The 20745-nt window shown below is 42.7% G+C and overlaps 1 long non-coding RNA gene across 2 annotated transcripts in view; it reads left to right on the top strand.

Moving 5' to 3' along the window:
* The window catches only part of LOC104918335 (uncharacterized), a 48823-nt gene that overhangs the window by 16288 nt on the left and 11790 nt on the right, over positions 1 to 20745 (top strand). For both annotated transcript variants that reach the window (XR_002042071.2, XR_797003.3), the window contains exon 2: positions 16669 to 16731. This is a non-coding gene — a long non-coding RNA (uncharacterized LOC104918335). The remainder of the gene's footprint in view (positions 1 to 16668; positions 16732 to 20745) is intronic.

Genomic DNA, 20745 nt, shown 5'->3' on the forward strand with positions numbered 1-20745 from the left:
AGAGCCATAGAATTATGGTTTTAAAGTTTTAAGCCATCTACTTTTGTCTCATTGAGGGATTTAATTTCACAAGACTAGTTTAACTAGTAAACTACTTAAAGTTTAAGTATTTTAGTAATTGAATATGCCTTTACACATGTCATTATAAATGGTTAATGTTATATTACATTTTGAATCAGATCTTATACATGTTTCCTCGACCATTAAAGACACGTTTGCCAAAATTAGTAGTTCTGTGTGTTTGCTTTCATCATACAAAGTGATCACTAGCAATGATTTTGGTCGATCTTTTCTTATCCTCCGCAAACCAAGACATTCGTACTCAGCGTACCAGTTTTTCAGCAGTACAAGTACATCTAATCCACCTTAAGTTGATTGAGTGGCAGGCCATTTCTGCTGTGAAGTTTGAGATTCAGCTGGGGGTGAAAGAAATGCTTTCTGTGTACAAAACATTAAATGAGATGTGCTTTGGAACAGACTCCGTGCTGTGCTGCTGGGAGGGTAAAGGAGAGGTGAGAGAGAGGGGAGGAGGAGGCGGGGGTAATTGCCACATTAAGGGGAAGGAATTCAAAATAAATTTAATCTCCCAATCCCTTTCACCCCCCAAGAGGTTTACAGTGAGCATGCTCTGTCTTGTTATGAGACACAAGGAGAGTACAGAGAGAGTGAAATGGAGACGGGGAGAAAGAGGGCGAGGTTCTGATCGAGGTAACTGACTGGCTTCCGACCAGGTTGAACTTGTGTGGGAAGGTTCGCACAGAAGGGGCAACTTTGTATGCAAAAGCTGTGTAGCCATCTCTAAGTTGCTGTGTTTGTATGTGTGAAGTAGCACTAATGACCTTTGCTGCCAAAGCCACATTTGCATTTACACTTCTCTGCCGGTACCTTTCCCACAGTGCCTCACTCTGTAGCTGAATAGTGTCATCAAGACTCCGAAGCATGTTTTCACCCTAACCAAACACACTAGACCAGCTAATTGCACTGACTGGCACATCTTCAAGAGAAGGAAGGAGAAGTGGAGGGAGTGTGGACATCATTAAAATCAGCTGCTAATGTGTTTGGTCAGACTTTAAACTTGCCAAATCCTGGGTCATGACAGAGGATGATTGAAAACCAGTCGTTTAGCAAACCCAAGGCTTTCTTAAGCACACATTCTCCCTTGTGATGTCTTTGGGTCCCATTTTTCCATCAACTGGGGACTTGCTGAATAAGCACTTGCTGTCCCTCCATCCTCTGGAAATAACTTCAGGTGAGTGGATCGCCCAAAGCCGCGGCAAGGCTGCGTCAGCTCGTGAGGTGCAGAAGCAGGGTTAAAGGCCTGCTCGGATCTACTGTATGTCATCGTGTGGTTTGGGCTCTCTCTAGGACATATGGTGTGGTGTATTTTTATAATGTAATCATTCCTCCTCCTGCAACAACACTGTTAAAACTTTCTGCATGCTGGGGCAAGAATTCAGTCAAGAGCCCTGCTGACCCAGACACAGCAGAGCATAAACAATGGAGCTAGGGCCTTGGCAACACACACAGCGCACATGGACACACAACACCACACACTTTGCCCCATGCAAAGCTGTCCAAAAAGCTGCTTCAGTCTCTGCAGTAACCCCTGATATTGTGTCTCCACCTTTTTCACCTCTCAGTTTTTAGTAATTAGTTCAAACGTGAGTCATAGTCGCATACATGTGCGCCCTTCCGAGTGGTTTTATTAGTGTGGTGTGTTTACTTGACCAGATGTAACCTGTGGTATTCTGAGTTGAGTCATCTTCCGCTGCCAAGGAGGGCTGGCGGGGTCAACTGGAGTTCTTTCCTCCAGGAGCAGTTTAAGTGACACTAATTTGGCTTTTGGGTAGTAAAGATAATTAAGACAGTTGCACAAGCCCATAATTATAGCCTCTCCCCATGCGTCACCCATATATATATCTTCTCTTGTTACACTCATTATCAGCTGTAAATATCTACTGTACATAGTTGAAAACCAGTTTTCTGCTCCTCCTATGACAAGTACATTATTGTTTGTTCCTGATGCTTCGGCTGACAAAATAATAATACTTCTCAACCAAGAAAAGACAAACAATGCTCACGTCTTGTCTGTTTAACTTACACAGTTGCTATTTATTTGCCAGCCCCACTGTTTCAAAAATGCTTCCTGTAGAAATGAGGAAATGTCACCCATCCTTCTGCTGTGGCACGGGAGAATTGGCAGCAAGATTGAATGGGATTGTCTTTGTTCCCCCAGCTCATTAGGGAAACACCAGCCTTCAGGGTTCCAGGGTGCTGACAGGCTGATTCGGTGTGATGGGGTTCCCTGTGCATGAACATGCTATCCTGCTCGGATGCCGGTTGAACACTGTGCTCTGTGTTGATGGGCACAACGGGCACTCGGATCACGTTTCTAGCAGAAGCAGGAAGTGAGAATTGGAGGGTTCCTGTTACCAGGCCCCTTCTTTCCTCCCGGTCCTACACAGAGCCAAACTCAAACCATGTGTGTTCTCACCCTGTGGACCTCTGCATACAGCCAGCCTGACTGGCTGGTTGGCAAGTGCTGTGGTCGCCTGAACAACATGTGATCTCAGGAAGCATTCAGCCCTTCCCTCTTGCCATTGTTATTTGAATCCCTTCTCTCTGTAACTCCACTGGGTCTCTTGGGGAAAGTGGTAAGTGATTCCTCTCTGTGTCCGGTCTCCAAAGACACAGCCCTCCCCCTCGGAGCTTTCATTCAAGGTTAGGCACACGATGGATGTGATTGGGGAAGTACAGTAGTCTGTCCCCAGGGCCAAAGGTCATTTCCTGATACTCAAGCTGCCACAAGTTAACGAGGAGCAGATTAAGAAAGATGGTTTAAACTCACAATGACAATGGAGAAATTAAGCCACTGATAGTTATGTAGTTAAAACAACATTATGTAACTTTTCTACCATAAATTTACAGATTTTAAATAGTTTGATGTTACACTGACTTGGGCTGACAAAGTTTTCTGATGGACAGTAGGGTAAACTGTTTAAAACTTTAGTTGTGTCCATGTCCATTTAAGCCAATAAATAAAAAAATGTTTTTTTTTTTTTTACTTACTGCTTTTTTTTATTCATTTACATTTCTCTTTAATGTTGGAAAAGGAGCCTTAGCTCCCGTAACATTTCTTGCCTCCACTTCAAAACACACCACTCGCTTAATATGCACATGTAACACACACTTAAGTGATTAACAGTCGTAAAGAATACAGTCACACCTCACAGACTTAGCCTTAGTCATCTGCTTCAACACAAACCTACTGTATCTTTGTTAGCTGGTGACCAAATGTGCACTAAAGCTCCCTTTGAGCATTGCCATATAAAGTTTATGTATGCTTAATTGTGTTCGGTTTCATCAAAGTCAGAATATTTTAGTCATTGGTGGCATGTTCTGGCATGGGAATACCCTTAAGATGAGGTATTTATGTTGATGGAAAGGGAGGCTGTATGAGGCTGATTAGGTGAAATACCTGTCTCTGCTCTCAATCCTTCCACAAAATGGCTGTTTACAGAAAACACAGAGTGATGAAGGGATAATCTGTCAAAAATATATGTGCCACTTCTTTCTTTCCCTCAGTCTTTCCCTTTACTGACTTTTTTTGGTTCTTACATTTTCGAGGAAGAAAAAGCTCACTTAACCCCAACATGATGGAGAGGATACATGCAAAAGAAATGGCAAAAAAATACTTATTATAACAGGGCTGCCGTCTTGGCATTCTTGCAGCCACTGTCAAGCCTTTTGTAAGAAATTGTTCAGGCCTTGCTCCTGCCTCGTTCCTCTCCCCTGTCTCATGTGAAAGTCACCCCCAGCCACCCATTTTTTTCCAATGAGGCACATTGTATGGACACCTGTGGGCTGCCATTTCGACTGGGGGGGGATTGAGGGATGGGGGCGTGGCATCACTGGCAGCTTTTAATCGAGACGCGTTGACTAATCGCCCAAGGATTAGCCTCTTAGACAAGGCCTCTTTCATTCTGACACTCCGTATACCGCAAAGACTCTGCATGGAGATGGAGAGGGCGGGTGAGAGTAAATTTTTGGGGGGATGGAGGGGGAGTACAGATGGCATACTGTACCTGGATGTGCTTTGTTTGATCATGCCTGAGCCCTCTGCATGTACACACACTCACACACACACACAACACACACGTACACACATATCCTGGGGCTGGATCTTTCCCCGATTCTCTGACTGGAGACAGCTCTGCATATTTCTCACTGTAATCACAAAGAAATGTGAAGGACACCGGTCTACCCTTGTGCTGTGCATTACAGCTACAAAAAAAAACAGAATAAAGCATTTCTTTATTTACTGAGCAACAAAACCATCTTATAATTTCATTAAATGGCCCCTAAAACACTCTGTTCACCATACTGAATGAAGATGACATGTTTTTTTTGGAACTTTGCCCTTTCTTCAACCCACTTACAAACAAACAGACACATACACTCATGCACAGATGCGCTCTGAGTAAGATTGAGTTTAGCATGCCGTGAATGGTTTGTGTATGTGTGTTTGGGAGTGGGCTGTGGACCTGTATATTGTTGTATGTAAATGAAGCGGGAAGACACCATCAGGCCTCTGTGGCATAGCTCGAACCTGATGTTGCCCAGACCCCTCTGCTGTATATTCTAGGGTTTGATGAGGTCATTCATAACACACAGTACATACAGGCAACACACACACACACATACAATTAGGCATAGAAATAGAAAAAAAAGAAGTCAGGGTTGCATTGTACAAGGCAGAATTTTATTTTATTAGGCTGAATATAATCTGACCACTCCACATGGGTTGAAGGAAAATGAGCAGAAGAGGTTTGGTTTAAGATATATATTTATATATTTTTTTATGGCACCTGCCCATATCATTTCATGGCCGGTACAATATTTCAAATTATGATTTACCATTGCACTCTTACAGTACTACATCATCAAACTCTTGATGGACAGTTTAAAAAAAGGGGGGGATCAAAATCAGTACAGCAGAATCAGAGATATAAACTTATTTCACACATTGTTCTTCCTTGGCAAAACCTGGCACCTACATTACCCACGATGTAACCTGATAGTGTGTGTAGGTTCAGGCATGCTATGCTCAAGCAGAGATAGTAGTTTACTTTTTTTTTTTTTTTAATGGCAATTTATGACTGTGTGCAGCCCAATCTGGAGCCACAAAAGGCTTTTCTCATATGCAGTACTCCTCAAGGTTTTTAATTTGATGTATAAAATCGGTGGAGTTCCCCTCTAACACAAATTTGACAAATTGTGTGATTATCTTTCAAGGGAGACAGAAATGAATCCCAAGAGCTATTAGAAAAGCAGAATTAAATTTCCAGGGATCTGTTATCTTTGCTCAGCTACTGCCATGACTACATGCTCTGCAAATGGCTGCTTCCAACTACTTTGTATTTCATACACAAAACAGCATGCTGTAGTTTGTGAAAATATTTCATGCCCAAGATCTGTGTAAGAGAAACCACTGATATTCTAGCTAATCTGCTTTGCCTACTAATCGAGGCCTGTAAGGTGTGACATGCTGTTTTTCTGGATTCTCCATTAGCACAGTTTGCCTCTAAAGCCTGTGAGTTTCAGGTTTCACACACCTATCAGAGTAACCTGCTACACACTAAGCTCTCTCTGAATAGGACATGGTGTAGAACAAGCACAGGCCCAAGACAACCTTGTAACATGACAAAGGAGGGCAAACACCACAGTGATTCTTGTCTTTTTCAAAAGCTTCTGTTGGTGTAGCACGTTCCAGAGGTCCTCCATTGTTCCCTCGATTAACTCTGGCTGAAGTGTCTATTTGCACTGAGCAGCAGTGAACCAGGAGGCTGGGGATCTTCAGAAGTTTTTCCCTGTCTGATTTGTCATGGTGGCAGCTCCTGAAAAGGTCGTGTGAGTGTGGCAGGCGAGCTGAGCTCAGGTGTTACATGTTTGCTCAGTGGTCTTGTGTGCTCTTTCAAGCGTGTACACTCTCAAGTTTCCCTGGCTCAAGCAAACATAGATGAAGAAACATGCAAGTGGAAGACATTGTGGTTAAATATCAGACTTGTTGAATCGTAATCTGCTCTACCTGAAACTGGATTAGACAGTTCCTTTTCTTTTGTTTAACTCTACCATTCAGCTTCTCAGAATCCGTTTCTTCATGCTGTGTTTGCTCTGGAATACGTACTGTGGCCTGTTGTTTGTCTAGTCACAGGAGCAGCCTGGAAGCGGCTGCCAACCTGGCTCTGCAGCTTGTGTGCTGTTTCACTCAGCTGGTGAGGAAAATGATAACAAAGGAAATAAATTAAATGGCACTAAAGCATTTGTGGTCGGGGAGATAGAAAAGTGAGACATATTTTACAGCAAATGGGAGGAGTAAGGTAGAAGCTGAGGCTGCAGGATATGAATAGGTGTGTGTATGTTTATATATATGTGTGTGTGTGTGTGTGTGTGTGTGTGTGTGTGTGTGTGTGTGTGTGTTAAAAGGCTGTGTTTACGAAGCACAGAGCTGGGAACTAAGTGTTTGGCCCTCCAGGTGTGTGTGCCGGTGGTTGTCGGGGCTTGCGAGGCCCGCTGCGGAGGTGGCTACGTGACAGCTGTAATGATAGGTTGTGGCGGGTGAAGACATGAGTGTGTGTGTGTGTGTGTGTGTGTGTGTGTGTGTGTGTGTCTGTTGCTGCAGGCAAGTGTTAGCTTGGTTTCTGACACACACACACACACACACACACACACACACACACACAAGCCAGTGCACACAGTCAACAATGTACCTTATATCAGACTTCACATCCCACGCAGAAAGAGCAATTAGACGCATGACATCAGGACGAGTGAGCACTTGCCAAGTGAGGAGGGCCAAGTTCTACAAGTCTGGGGTCAGATAATCCTCAACCAACCAGCTCTGTCTAAGATGCAGGCTGTTAAACCAGGTGACAGAGAGGTCAAGTTCAGGTTGAGCTGTAATCTAGCAGGTCAAGTACTTCTGGCTGTCTGATTACCTTTGACCTGCTGACTCAGCAAGATTTTCTGTGAGTTTTCTGTGCTCTTCAGGTTGTATTTACACCATGAATCGGCTAGTCTCTGGAGCGTTTACGATTTAAAAAAAACATAAATTACAGGGAACAAACACAAAGCATTGAGCTGAAGACTATTTTAGTTGTTTTGCCTGGTTTCAAGACCACAAGACACCAGGCGAATCCATGGTTAAATTCTCTAAACTACCAGAAATGCTACCACAATTTGGTCCAATAAACAAGTAACTTGTGCGTGCATGTAATCTTTGGTTTCAAGCCCTGTTTCACTTGCAATTGGCAGTGTGAACAAACAAAGTAAACATTTCATCTGCCTAAGATAAACAGTTTAAAATTCACATTTGTCTCCAAAGTGTACAGTTTCATATCCTAAGGTGTTTTTATAGATGATATTTAGGATAACCGATCAGATTCTTCGGAGCTAAAACCTCTAAAAAGGATTTCCGCAGAAGCATCTTTCAGATCAGCACATAAATGCTCTTACGGTAGACGCTGAAGGCACATTGGGCTCAGCTCCGCAGATGTTGAAATTAGTTTCTCGTTTTATGACAAGCACATACCTGGTGCTCATTAAATGGGATCGACACACTACCCTCTCCTGTCATTTACAGTAATGTGCAAAGATAATAGTGTTGCCTGACAAAGATGCTCATTGTTGTGGCTTGCAGCAAGGCCTTGCATCTCGGGGAAACAGAACTTGCTGCGGCTAGCCACCCCACACAATAAAGCTCTCAGGAGGACCTTTTCAGTGCCGGGGCATTCCACAATGGTCTCACCACTTCGGCCGCATCCGTTTGCCCAGTTCTGCGCTTGTCTGTTTTATGATACCGCAGCATTTGAAAACACACACACACACACACACACATGTACACACACACACACACAGATACAGAACTGAAGACAGACAGGATAAGAGACAACAGGCAAGCCATTGTCTTGTCTTACATATGATGGACTCGGAACTACTCATGTCTGCATGTCTGATGTTAAAGTATGAGCTGCGGTTTTGTGTAAGACGGTTGAGTTGCTGCTGCTTTATGTCAAGATGACTCTTCAACGTGTCAGCTACCATTCCACCTCTTAAAAGTAAGACACATAGGAATAATGACACGGGAGACAAATTACTTTTTAGAGAGTCACCAGTCATTCTAAGAATGGCAGCTTACCAAATGCTCTGGAGCAAAGTAATGAAAATTTACTCCATGACAGACGAACAGTGGGCAACCGCTGGTTTGGTTTGGTAGCTTTTGTCCGCAAAGATCAGACGCTATTGTCAAGTGCGTCTGTATAAATCCTTGTGAGCTTATTATTATTATTATTTTTTCTATTACATTTTATTTTCTCAATTGAATTCTAATGGGGCTGAGTTCAAAGAAGTGAAGAGGATATTTCCTGCTGTCTCAGGGCTTAGTGCAAGTTCAAAGCCTTCCAACTGTTGACAGCAGCTGGTCCTCTCAGGAGCTCCGACTTTGTCCTACTGTATAAAAAGCTACTACTCAACCGCTTTTGTCAATCCCCAACAGTACAACACTATACATCCCCCCCATGCACTGTAATAGAAAGCTTTATGATTTAGACAGAATTAAGCTGTCTGGAGCGATATCAAAGCTCCCCTCTTCCATCTCTGACTCTTGTTGTTTCTTTTCTGTTCGTCTCTTTTCCAGTCCCAGAGACGGCAGTGCCCAGAGGCAGTGTCAGTGCTTATACAGTATTTGTGATTTTCTTGGCAGAGGAACAATGGTTTAGTTTAGGCAGTGCATTCCTGATTATTGACACACTGTGGTATGGAGAAGGATTAGTGAGCGCCTTGGCTTTCTGAATCTTCTGCGTTGGCTCGTGAGTAACACCTGGGTGTATCCATGACAACAGGCATCACAATGAACAGTGATTTCGCCACCAACCGGTTTGACAGAGAGTCTGTGGCGATGCTTGTGCAAGGAGGGTCACTTAAGAGAGCAGAAGTGGGAAATGTTTGCTTGACATTGCTAAATGCAGCACAAAGCGAGCCCCCCGCACAAGCTCCCAGCTCCCGACAGATTTAATTTGTCCTACTCTTAAAAAAGTAAATAAATAAATATCTTTATGCACAAGTTTCTATTCTGCAGGTTGAGTAGAAATAGTTTCATAGGGTGGAGATGGTTTCTGCGAGAGGAGCTGGTCCCATTCTGACAGTCTTGATTACCTGTGTCCGGCTAGCCCACATGTGGTCTGTGGTGAGATGGCCTGATAGTTGGGACTGAGGCAGCATTGTTAGCCTACATGCAGTTTGCTGAGGGTCTCCTAATGACCTGTTCCTCAATCTTATCAGCAGGAGCCCACAGGACCCATATCAAGCATCCTGGTAAAGACTTCCAGTGACATCATGGCCTCTAGGGTATACCCCAGTTATATTTTCACCTTTGAGAACCTGCTACCTGGTTTTAAAAGGACGCAGTAAGAAATGTTGTTATAACTTTTTAACTTTCATTACTTTCTCTTATGAATTTGCTCAAGCTGTGATGATAAATTCAAACCCGGAATTGGTTTCAGAGGCCATACCAAGTGTCATGAAAAAAGTAATGTTATAATTCAACTAATAAGTCAACTTAGCGTCATGTCATTGTTTAATTGACTGACTGACAGTTTTTTGATGTCACATATGTTTGTCTTTATGTCAAAGAACATTCCTTGCATAAGCTCCATCCAGGAAAATGTTGGCAGGGAATGTTAGCGTCTGATTGACTGGTGCAATCTGTCAGGTGTTTTTGCATTACGGAAGAAGAGAATATCACCATTGTGTTCTCAAACACATTTCATCTTGTGCTTTTCGCTTTATTATCTTTTAAATTCCATGTAGAGTATGTGGGAAACATAATAATGCTCTTGAGGAGCAGCTGCAGTGCATGATATCAGGTTCACATTTCTCCTTACAGCATTTCTGCTCAATGTTTAAGCTTCCTGGTCGGGATCAGTGTTGGTTAATTACTTATAGCTCATTTGTGTAGCTTCTTCCCTGAATGGAAGACAAACCTTGAGAATGAGCAGATATTGTAGATACGACTGCCTGTCGAGCAGAAAACAGTGTGTCCATATAAAGTTACTGCCCATACAGCCCAGAGGTGACTGTTGTTTACAGCGGAAACTTTATCTCAAACTTCTCCAACTGTGTTACTAACGAGCACTGATAAGAAAAGTATTTAGGGCATTAGACTACCCTGTCATGTGCAATCAGAGGTGATATTATTTGGCAGGCCAGAGAGCTGACAAGAATGCCAAGTCGGAGGAAAACCCATCAGTTTGAAGCCTGTTTGAGTCACTGAATGTCACCTACCAATTCACAGTATAATGTTTTTAATGTTTTCACTACTTTTGGATTGTGGAAACCCACATAAAATCTAATTACATAACTAATTAAATGTCACTAACCCACTAATAAAAGTGATCGACCTGCTTATTATTCTTAAAGGTCTTGTCAGTTTGTCACAGACAGCAACAAAAGAAATACTAAACTACATAAAAATAGAAAAATACATTGTCTAAAAAAGGCCATCTGAGAGTAAGCGTGGGTCACATCCGAAAATAGTGCATAACTCAAAAGAAAAACAAACATGAAATGTTCTTCCTGATAGCTGAGCTGACATAAAGAGACATAATATAATTGGAAGTGAGGGTTGAGCAGAGTGTAGAGGAACCGGACCTAGCCTGTTTAGGAGCCCTCTCCTTCACAACAAGTGGTTTTGTTTGGCACTGTCCCTTTGTTGACACTGTCAGGTTCTCATGCCTATTAGGTTGCTGTTGACAAATGGGCACCGTGATGACATGCCCTGCACAATGCCATTGGCTGGCACAGTGTCATTGTCAAATGATCACCTGCTCACTTCACTCAAATTGTTCTCAATCGCTCGAGTAGAAAGTTGCTCAAGCTTTTTGCAATATACTCAACAATGTCAATAAAAGACACCTGTACTGTTTGTTTTGTCATTATATTTCTGTGAAATCATGGTATTGTTATAATATAGTATGAATATGTACTGACAGGACACATCTCTCTGGGATTAATGTGTAAAACACACATGTATTTTCTGTATAAATATTTTTCTCTAAGTCATTCTTTACCTGGCTTGTCATACTGACGAGGAAGTCCGGTCTTTTTATTTATTTTTTTTTCTTTCCTGATGCTTCATCTCTGTGTGGGTACACCCTTGTGAAAACAAAATTCCCTTGCCAATAATGAAAAGCGTTACAGGCTTTAACTGTGATCTTATGGTGTAAGGCAGCGTGGGAAGTTTGCTGAACTTCCTGACCCCACGCACCACCGCAGCACATTGACCCCCGTCACGTGACAAAGGAATGTTCTGCACCTTTTGTTTTAGCATCCATGGCACTCATGGAGTTGAGAGCAATTTTGCATACTATAGAATGATCACTAGCTTGGCATTTTACCTCCCCATTCTCCTCCAGTGTTATTCCCAAACAGGATTTGCAGGCAGCTCTCTCCTGCATCTTTTAAATCACTTCAAACGCTACTGAAGCCTTTTTTTTTTTTACTCAAAGCGGGCACCCAATCTAATGGCATCATTTGGGCCTGCTCACATCGAGAGAATCAACCCCTTTTTTTTCTATGCTTAAGGTTTTGTGAACAGGGGAAGACAAAAGGCCGGCCCAGTGAAGCGCATCTCTGCTGGCGGGCTGAATAGAGGGGCCCCTTTCATGGCTGTTTATGAGCACCCCTCTTCAAAAACACACATACAAATCACATCCAATTCTCCCAATGGCTCCTCTGATACGAGGATGATGGCAGGGAGGGAAGGGGAGGGAAGGGAGCTGGAATCTTGTGGTGCCTCTCACCCTTTTCATATGTTCCAGTTGATTGATTTCCACCCAGTGTCACCCCTGCTTTACTATCGGATCCATCAGTTTGTTTTCATAGGCTGAATCACATGTTACATAAGAGCAAGTTGGGCATCTCTGCTGAAAACATCATTAAAATGTTTAATATAACAGATGCCGGACAGAAGGCAGAAAAAAGGCACCGATATTAAACTGTCTGTTGCCTTTGGTGTTTCAAAATGTAAGATACGATTGATGGAGAGAATCGTCTATCATGACACACATTGTGACTTTTGTGGTGGTGGGCATTAAATTATCAAGTATACGTTTAAAGTATTTTCATCATCAAGTAACTGGCAGCTATTTTTTAATTTTCAGGCAAGCATACCAAACATTTTATAGTTCCAGCTTTTCAAATGTGGGGATTTGCTGCTTTCCCCTGTTGTACATGATAGATAAATTAACTATGTTTGGGTTTAGGACTGCTGTTTGGACAAAACAAGATATTTTAAGGAGTCAATTTGAAATTGTGATGGATATTTTCACTGTCTTCTCATGTTTTATAAACAAAAACATAATGCTGCTGCCATAATTTTAATCTTTTCTAAGAGTTGAGAACATAGTGAAAATCTATTTCCCTGAGCTAAGGTGACAAATTTAGACTTTAGAATTGTTTAAAGGCCTTTCTCTTTCATAATGATCTTAATCTCAAAAATTTAATTAATGTAATTAATTCCTCCCGGAATTCCATCCAGGAAATAATTACAATAATTGTGATATTTCCATTGATCATTTCCCATGATCATTTTCAATGATTAATGAACATTTAAACAAACAAAAATAAATAAATAAAAAGCCCACCCAGTAAAATCAGATGTCCCTCCTTGAAGTTTGCTCTGGCTACAAGACTGAGAATATATCTCTTTGATTCATGTTCATACTTACAGAAGAGAGAAAAATAATTTATGCACATGCAAACTTGTGGATGCATGCCTCTTTCTTTGGGTCAGATAGGTAGGTCAGAGAGCTGGCAGCTGTGGAACACATTGCAAGTCGTCCCACTATGAAGTACATCCTCTTGTAACTACCTTTCCTGCTCTGTGTCATATCTTGTTCAACAGGTAGGGTTTGATGGACAGGAGGAATGCAGGCTGAGGGATTTGTTTTTTAATGGCAGTCCATTCTTTGGGTGTTCTTAAGCAAACAGAGCGGCGCTATGTCCTGTTTTTTACGGGTTTCGCACGTCACTGTTCAAACTCTCAAACAGGCTGGTCCCCAAGAGTACATGGACGAGAGCAAACAGTGCTCTAATACTTCACCACTCTGACCTTCTGCTAACTTGATACACATAGACAAACACACACACACCTTTCTCTTATGCAGTTAAACCATGCAGTCCAAAAGGATGTGTGAAATGTTTATTTTAATCTTGTATTTTTGCGGTTCACTTGTTGTTCAACTGAATGAAATATAGCAATGAAGACACGGATGATGTTGACGTGAACCGAATCCAGCTTTTGTCTTACTCTCAAAGTGCTTCAGCCTTAGAGAGTAAATAAAAGTGTTGATCCACCTGAGCTAAGTTTTGTAACTTTATAACAGTTACACGATTAGGAAATATTCAAATGTCTCTCTTTTAATTGGCTTTAATGAATGACTTTCCATAGCCTACATTTCAAGAAATAGTATTGTTTTTTAATGCAACACTTGCCTCATAAATATGGGTGGTGGGTGCTATATGTCATGTTTGAGTAGCATATGAGTGCCCTATTTTTCTCTAATTGAGTGCTACTTGAATGTGTGTGGGTCAAATGCGTGGAAAATTCATGGGAATTCTGTGGGAAAGTTTAAAAGGCCCATAAAATGATTTTTTTTTTTTCAAGTGTTCCCTAAATCCCAACAAAACCTATTGAAACAGTACAATGTCTATTTTTATTAATGGCATGGAAAAATATAGAGGAAACGTGTAGTGCTCCCCGGTTGGTGCACACAACCGAGCGTCTCGGGCTGATTTAGTTTATGTAAGCATGTGTGAAGTAGTTAGGTGCGAAATGTGTCTGGACTTGTGTGTCAGTGCAGTGTGTCTACAGTACTGCCAAGCTCCCTGCCCTGTTGTCTTTTCATGCAAACATAAAGGAACCAAACAACACCTACTGCTTCTATGGATCCCTCTGCGATCATCTCTTTATGGTTCTTTTCTTTTCTGCTTGTTTTAAATCTGTCTCCGATATATGAGGCATTCCTTTGTGGTTGTGTAACATGATTTGAGGCGAACAGAGAGAGGGCGAATGAGACAGGGAGAGAGAGAGAGAGAGAGAGAGAGGTTTCATGTCCTACTGTGCACTCATATTTCTTCCCGCTTCACAGTTGTGGGTAGCTTGGCTTATCGTTGGCCTCCTCAGCTCTTTCCGTCATGCGTGGCCTACCTTAATCTCTCCTGTGTACTGTAAACCGCCCCTAATAACCCTGAACACGATTAAAGCAAACATCCTAATAATGGCCTGCCTCATTATCAACTCGCGCTGGAAAAATGAGTGGTTCGACCTCACCTCTGTAATCGTGCATATGTGACTTAGAAATAAACCTGAGAACGAGACAACCTGCTCATTTTGTATCGTTTACAGAAAGAAAGAGAGTTTTTGGCTGTTTACATGTAGTAATAATGATGAATGTACCATTTGAGTATAATTTACTGCCGTTTCAGAAAAGCAACAATGAGAGTGAGGTGCAGGATTGAAAGTAAGGTGTTGCTCTAGAGGGTGCTGTTTACTGAGGAAATGTTCTTTCCTCTGCCTTCGGTTCCTGCTGCTCTCATTAAATCTCACTCTTTTTTTGTTTTCTACAAAACAATGTTTTAAAAAGAAAACATCCAAACAACAGGATGAACAAAATTTAAAATGTTCTTTGATTTATTGCTGTTCCTATATATATATTTTTCAAAATTAATGTGCCGGATCAGATTCAACTCCCGAGGGAACATGAGACAGTTAATATATAGGATATAATTGATAGAAAAGAAAGATTTTAGAGTCTCTGAAAGCATGTGTGGTATTGTGCTGCGAGGCTTCTTTAACATGACATTACGCCATTGTATTCCTTCTGTGTGTGTGTGTCCTGCTCACCTGTGGCTCCCACTCCGCACACACACACGCACACATGGTGTAGACATACAAAAGCCTGCAGATGTTTACACAAGTTTCACACACGCCAACACAGGCAGATGATGAGCTGTCAATCAGACGTCCACTGGCAGAATAGAGATAGGGAAGAATGTGTCCGTGGCGATGGTTACACCTGTGCTGTCTGTGGTTTTCCTGCGGCGGTATTGCAGGTCTGTAATCCTTAGCATCGCCTGTGTTTATGCTTGTGTTTTAGTTACAGGCCTTCTTCTAGCATGCTTTAGAGCTTAGATGGGACTTCTGCTTCACTTACTCCTCAGCCTGGCCCAGGGGCATCCTCCTCAGCCTGCCACACACAGGCTCATCTCCGGCATGTAGGGATACAGTAAACAAACACAGTAGCTTTCTGCATGTGTCATACATCTTTTATTCACTTTATGTACATAGAGTCATAGAAACTTAAGTAAAAGTCTTTAATTCTTTTATTTGTATATGTGTGAGTGTGTGTGTGTGTATGATATTATATTATAAAATCAAACTACAGACTGTGTTCTGTTTAAAGTTGTTAAAGGTAATTCGTGCTCAAACTGTGTTCTAAATTTAGAAAGTGCAGAGCCATATTTTTCTGTTGATTTGGACTCAGATTGCCATAATAGGATCATTTACAGGGAACATTAAATTGCGGTTGTTTCCTTATGTACTCAGAGTATTTGCAGAGGTCTTTTTTTGTTGTTTTATATGGTTTGTGTTTCGTCATTGAGTGACGCCGGCTGCACCACTGAGGTCATGAATGGGGAGGAGAAAGTTCCAGTGCCAGCAACTGAACTCACTTTTTTTTTTTGTAAATATACTAAATTTAGAGTTCAGCCGCTGCCAGAACTTTGTCCCAAACTCCCTGAATGACACACCTTTCGAGAAGTGACTCTTAACATCTGCTATTTTTATCATCATCTTATTTTTTTTCCCCTTTTTGTTTTTGTTCCTTTCTCTCTTTTTTTCTGAACAGACACACTATAAATGATGGAGTCCTGTTTTTCATTTATAAGATTTGTTGGGTGGATTATTATAGAGAGGGTCCTAATTCCCTCTAAAGGAAGGACATGCTTCAGCAGTGTTTATGAAAACACTGTGCTCTGACGTGAGTAGCAGTGGAGAACCAGTAACAGGTCCACTCTGCTAACACACCCTCCTTGCACCGCTGCCCAGTAAAAGTTCTGTTGTAATGGTGGCATTTCAGCCCTTCAAAGTAAAATGGCCAATTGGATAATGAGCTTTGGTTTACCGTGGGGAGCAGACCAAGCCATGACATTGCATAAACTCACATATGACTGAGACAAAAGCTTACGCTACATAAAGTCTTGCCTTAATATAAGTACAGCACTGAAGCATTGTGGTTCTTCTTCTGTATGATGTGACATTGATGAGATCCACCCGGTGCTCGGCTGTTATTTCTGTCTGTGACCCATTATTGTCAAGCGGCGCTTTGCTCCACTGTAAAGCGGTCAGTGTTTTGGAACCTGGTCCTGTGGGTTGAGGCTCTGAACCGTTTTCCATTCGTACCTCATATTACATGCTCTAACACTGTTTTTACCTAAATGAACCCAGCTGAACAAATGGGGAGTGAAGAGTTAAGCAGATATAGCAATGTAATACTATACAGTTGGAGTGTGAAGTGACGTTTGTCCTCTTTTTGATTTTCTTTTTCACAGTGGAAGGAATCCAAATTCTTGGAATGAGATGTCAACCTTTAATTGCTGCCCCGGGATCTTCTGGTGAGTGTATATGTTTCTAAAAGCGCTGCAGAGTCTCTGTGTTAAAGTTCTCTCCTGTAAACCTCTGCTATGCCTGTATGCCTAACCATGTGTCTCTGTTGGGAAAGTTTAGTTGTCATAAGGTGATGTTATGCCCTTTTTTTTTTGTCCAGTAGTGTTTTACTTTGCAGCTCCTGTGGCTCGCCCAGATGTGAAGGTTCTCACTATCTGTAACAAAGCAGATGTATCCCAGAGACTTATAGCGTTACTGTGGTTTAGGCTTATAAAACTGACGCAACTCCTGCCTCGACTGTTGGCACAACTGGCAGCCAAATGTTCATTATTTAGCTTAACATGAAAAATTTAGACAGAATTCACTGCGTGATATTTGTTGTGGTTTACTTAAGAGATTGTCCTCATCCTCAAAATAGCATTTTAACACAAATCATTTAATTACACTGCTTTACGAAGCCACAGGCATCAGTACTGTTTCGTGACTGCGCTGTAGCCTGCAGTACTCAATGTACTTAGCCTCACTCCCACATCCCATCAGCCCTCCTCCCTCCCCACTGGTGCCCCCTATCCCTTACTCCTTCTTTCAGCTGGTCCACCCTCTACCAACCAGTGTGTGCCTGTCAGCGTGTCACCCCAGGGTGATGCCCCTCTCTCAGCCCCTTGGGGCCCTTTTGACTCCGCAGCACTCCGTGTTTGCCCAATCATTTGGGAGCCGGATACGGGGATGAATTGTTAACTACAGCAGGTCAGCCTGTGCCCCATAACCCCCCGGCCCTCTCTGCTACCCCCCCGACCTGCTGTTGACTCATCTCCATGGCAATGGGGCAGGAATTTGTTTTCTCTCATGTGTCCGCTGCCAGCCAGTCCCCCCCCCCCCCCCCCCCCCCCCCCCCCCCCCCCCCCCCCCCCCCCCCCCCCCCCCTCTTCATCCTCCCCGCCTCTAAGCATCCAATCAAAAGGCAGCTGGTGGGAGTCACATGGTCCGGAAGTGTTGAGGGTGCATCCCACTGAGCAAGCCGTGCTGTCACTGGAGGTTTGCTCTGCTCTGCTGGGGAAAGAAGGCCTTGAGGGAAAATGTGTGTGATTTGTTTAGTAGGAAAGTGAGCGCAGTCATCAATGATTTCGTGACACACAAGCATGCGGACATTTTTAAACATCCTCACGCACAATCAAACACGCACGCGCGCACATAAACGCGGCTATGTACAGATGTGCAGCGTATTAGAAAATACATTTCGTTTAAGCCACTTAAATCCTCCTCCTGCAGCCATTGTGATGGCCTTGGTTAAAATAATTCATTTTCTGTTTATTTTTGCAAGAGAAAGTCTAAACAGAGCCGGCCTGTCTTGTACCAGACTATTACCATGCTTCAGATAGCACAGTAATACAGCACAAAGAGGCATTCCTTTTTATCGTTAAGTTTCTATCTGATACTATCTTTTTACTAACACAGTTTTACGCAGTCAAATTCCCATCATTGTCTCAACATATCGACCGGCTCGAGTGAGTTCGTGTGTGTGTGTGTGTGTGTGTGTGTTTGTGTGTTTGCCTCCGCACGCATTATTAGCTTAGGGCAGGTGAGTGTTTGCCTACCTGTCTCTCCTTTATGAGGTGAGTGTTTGCTCAAGGAATGCACCACGTCCGATTTGTCATTGACTCTTATTGTTCAACTCATCCAACTGGTGCCTTGAGGTTGAGTTGTGCTGTGCCCTGGCAAGTGAGAAATATGTGCTTTTCTTCCTTTTTTTTTTTTTTTTTTCTCCTCTTTTGCTCAGTGTATTTGCACATGTTCTTGGACGAAAATGTGACTTGGTGGAAAAGTATTAAGGACGGTAAATGCATTGGGAGTGAAAATGAGAGGAGTCCAGACCTGCGTAGAGAAAAGTGGAAAGTTATTAAACAGCATGATCAATGTCACCGATTTTCAGAGAATTTACAAAAGTTTTGATGAAAGCCAGAGTTTGAGCCTGGCTTCTGCTCCCCATTTGTAACTACATGGAGGGCTCTTGTTTTGAACCTGGCTCAGCTGAGATAGAAAATTACACAAGTCGTCACTCTTCAATTGTGCATTATGCGAACTGAAGTAAGAAAAAAAAAAAGAAAAGAAGATAGATCGAAGGCAATAGTATGACGTGACTGTGTGGAATTACTTCTAACCAGGGACATCCTGTAGACACATATGAACCCTGATGAGTAAAGCTGGCTCCCTCGCTTTGTGGTAATGAGGAAGCAAATTAATCCCTCCTACAGCACTTGAGTGATTAACAGAGTCATTACAAATGCCATGTGCAAGCTTTTCATGTTCGGTCATTTCCAGGAAGTTTTAATATTTCATATTTAACATCTTAAATAGCAAGATTTTACTTAGCGTTGCATGATTATTTGTTTGGATTTCTCTGAAAAAGTTACATGTAAATACTTTTGTGGATGATTATACTATATTATATCTTATATCTATAATAAATTTACGTGTCTGTGTTTGTGTGGCTGTCGTTCTGTGCCACCATCTGGGTGGTCCTCACGGCTGGTTTGATGGTAATCCCCCTGTCCCATAAATCAGTGTCCGGGCTCGGGCCGGGAGCTGATGCTGTGTGACCACTGGAGCGAGGGGCTTGAGGCACTAAGCCGAGACCCCAGCCGCTGCCCTGCCCTGGCCTGGCCACACGTCAGCTCTCCACACCACCTTTAAAATAACTCGTCATGCATGGCTGACTACGGCCTCGGCTCCAAGTGCATACGAGCCACTGGCAATATAAGCCACAGCAGAGCTGGAGGGCATGCTCATAAATTGTAGCACTAGAAGATAAAGTTTCATGGCTTATAACCCGAAACAGTTTGTGACTACAAAACTTGTCCAGGTTTTTAAAACTTTTTCATTATGGATATTTTTCCTTTTTGCAATTTTCAAATAAAAACATATTTACTAATAATACAATTTGTTTGTTCTGACTAGTGGCAACCTTAAAATGACTTCTGATAGCCTTCTAGAGAGCAGCTCTCAGTTAAAATGTTTCTGTCTGACTGAAAGTGCTAAGATTAAAGCCATATCGTAGTCTTTGTAGGGCCTATACCTCTCTCTGAGAATGAGGAGGGAGGATGAAGGCCTGTCCGAGCTGTCTGGCTTGCATACAGCTCTCCACTGAGCTTTTATCTAGGGAGATTGGTTGCAGCTCTTTCCAGACCCGGCTCCCAGGGAGTGCACAGTCCTGAGACCTGTGGCATTAATAAAGATAATGCTGTTTGGAATAATAACAGTCAATTCTGCCCAATAGAGGGGAGAGACAACAGACAGAAGTGTAGCGGAATACAAAAGAAGCCAAGATGAAAGGCTGAAAGGTAGGCCTGTGCACCTCTCTGGCTCTCTTGTGGGAACTGATGGAACCTATATCAACATGCTCACACACAAACAGCGTTGAGAGGGACCCTATGCCGATTTTGACCCTCGGGTGCCATGACGCAGAAATGTAATTTGTTCTTTTGTCTGCCAAGATCACAGAGGGAGAGCAGTGACTTGTCTTTCTTTTTATTCTTACTTTTTTTTTTCTCCTCTTGCTCCCCCTCCGTTTCATTCTCTCCGTTCCCCATTGCCTTCAGTGAGTGCAATTTAGTTTGATGAGCAGGTGGTCTTTTTTGAATCTCGCAGTGCTTTTGGCTCCCACCTCTGGCGTGTGGTGCTTTCAGTTGGAGTCAGTCATGTAGGCCAGGATTAGAAGGGTGGAGGAGAAGGAGGAGGAGGAGGAGGTCCAGTAAGAGCCTTGGTATTGGCGACCTCAACGCCCTGCAGTCAGAACCATGCAGAGCGCAGATTGAAAGAGTTATTTTGCTGCTAAAGCTCTCAGCCGCACCCCAGATGGCTTTTGTGCAGGCAAGGGACATGCTTGGGGACCAGGTTAAAGCAACAGCGTCCTTCAGGCTTGGTGAGTCTCTGTGCTCAGCAGGTAAAGCGTTGTGGGCCAGACAGTTGAACACGTTGCTGTCTCTGCACTTTTCCACCTTGAATCTGAACAGCAGACCAAAACA

The sequence above is a fragment of the Larimichthys crocea genome, chromosome XII (genome assembly GCF_000972845.2).
Source record: "Larimichthys crocea isolate SSNF chromosome XII, L_crocea_2.0, whole genome shotgun sequence".
Classification (NCBI taxonomy): Eukaryota; Metazoa; Chordata; class Actinopteri; family Sciaenidae; genus Larimichthys; species Larimichthys crocea.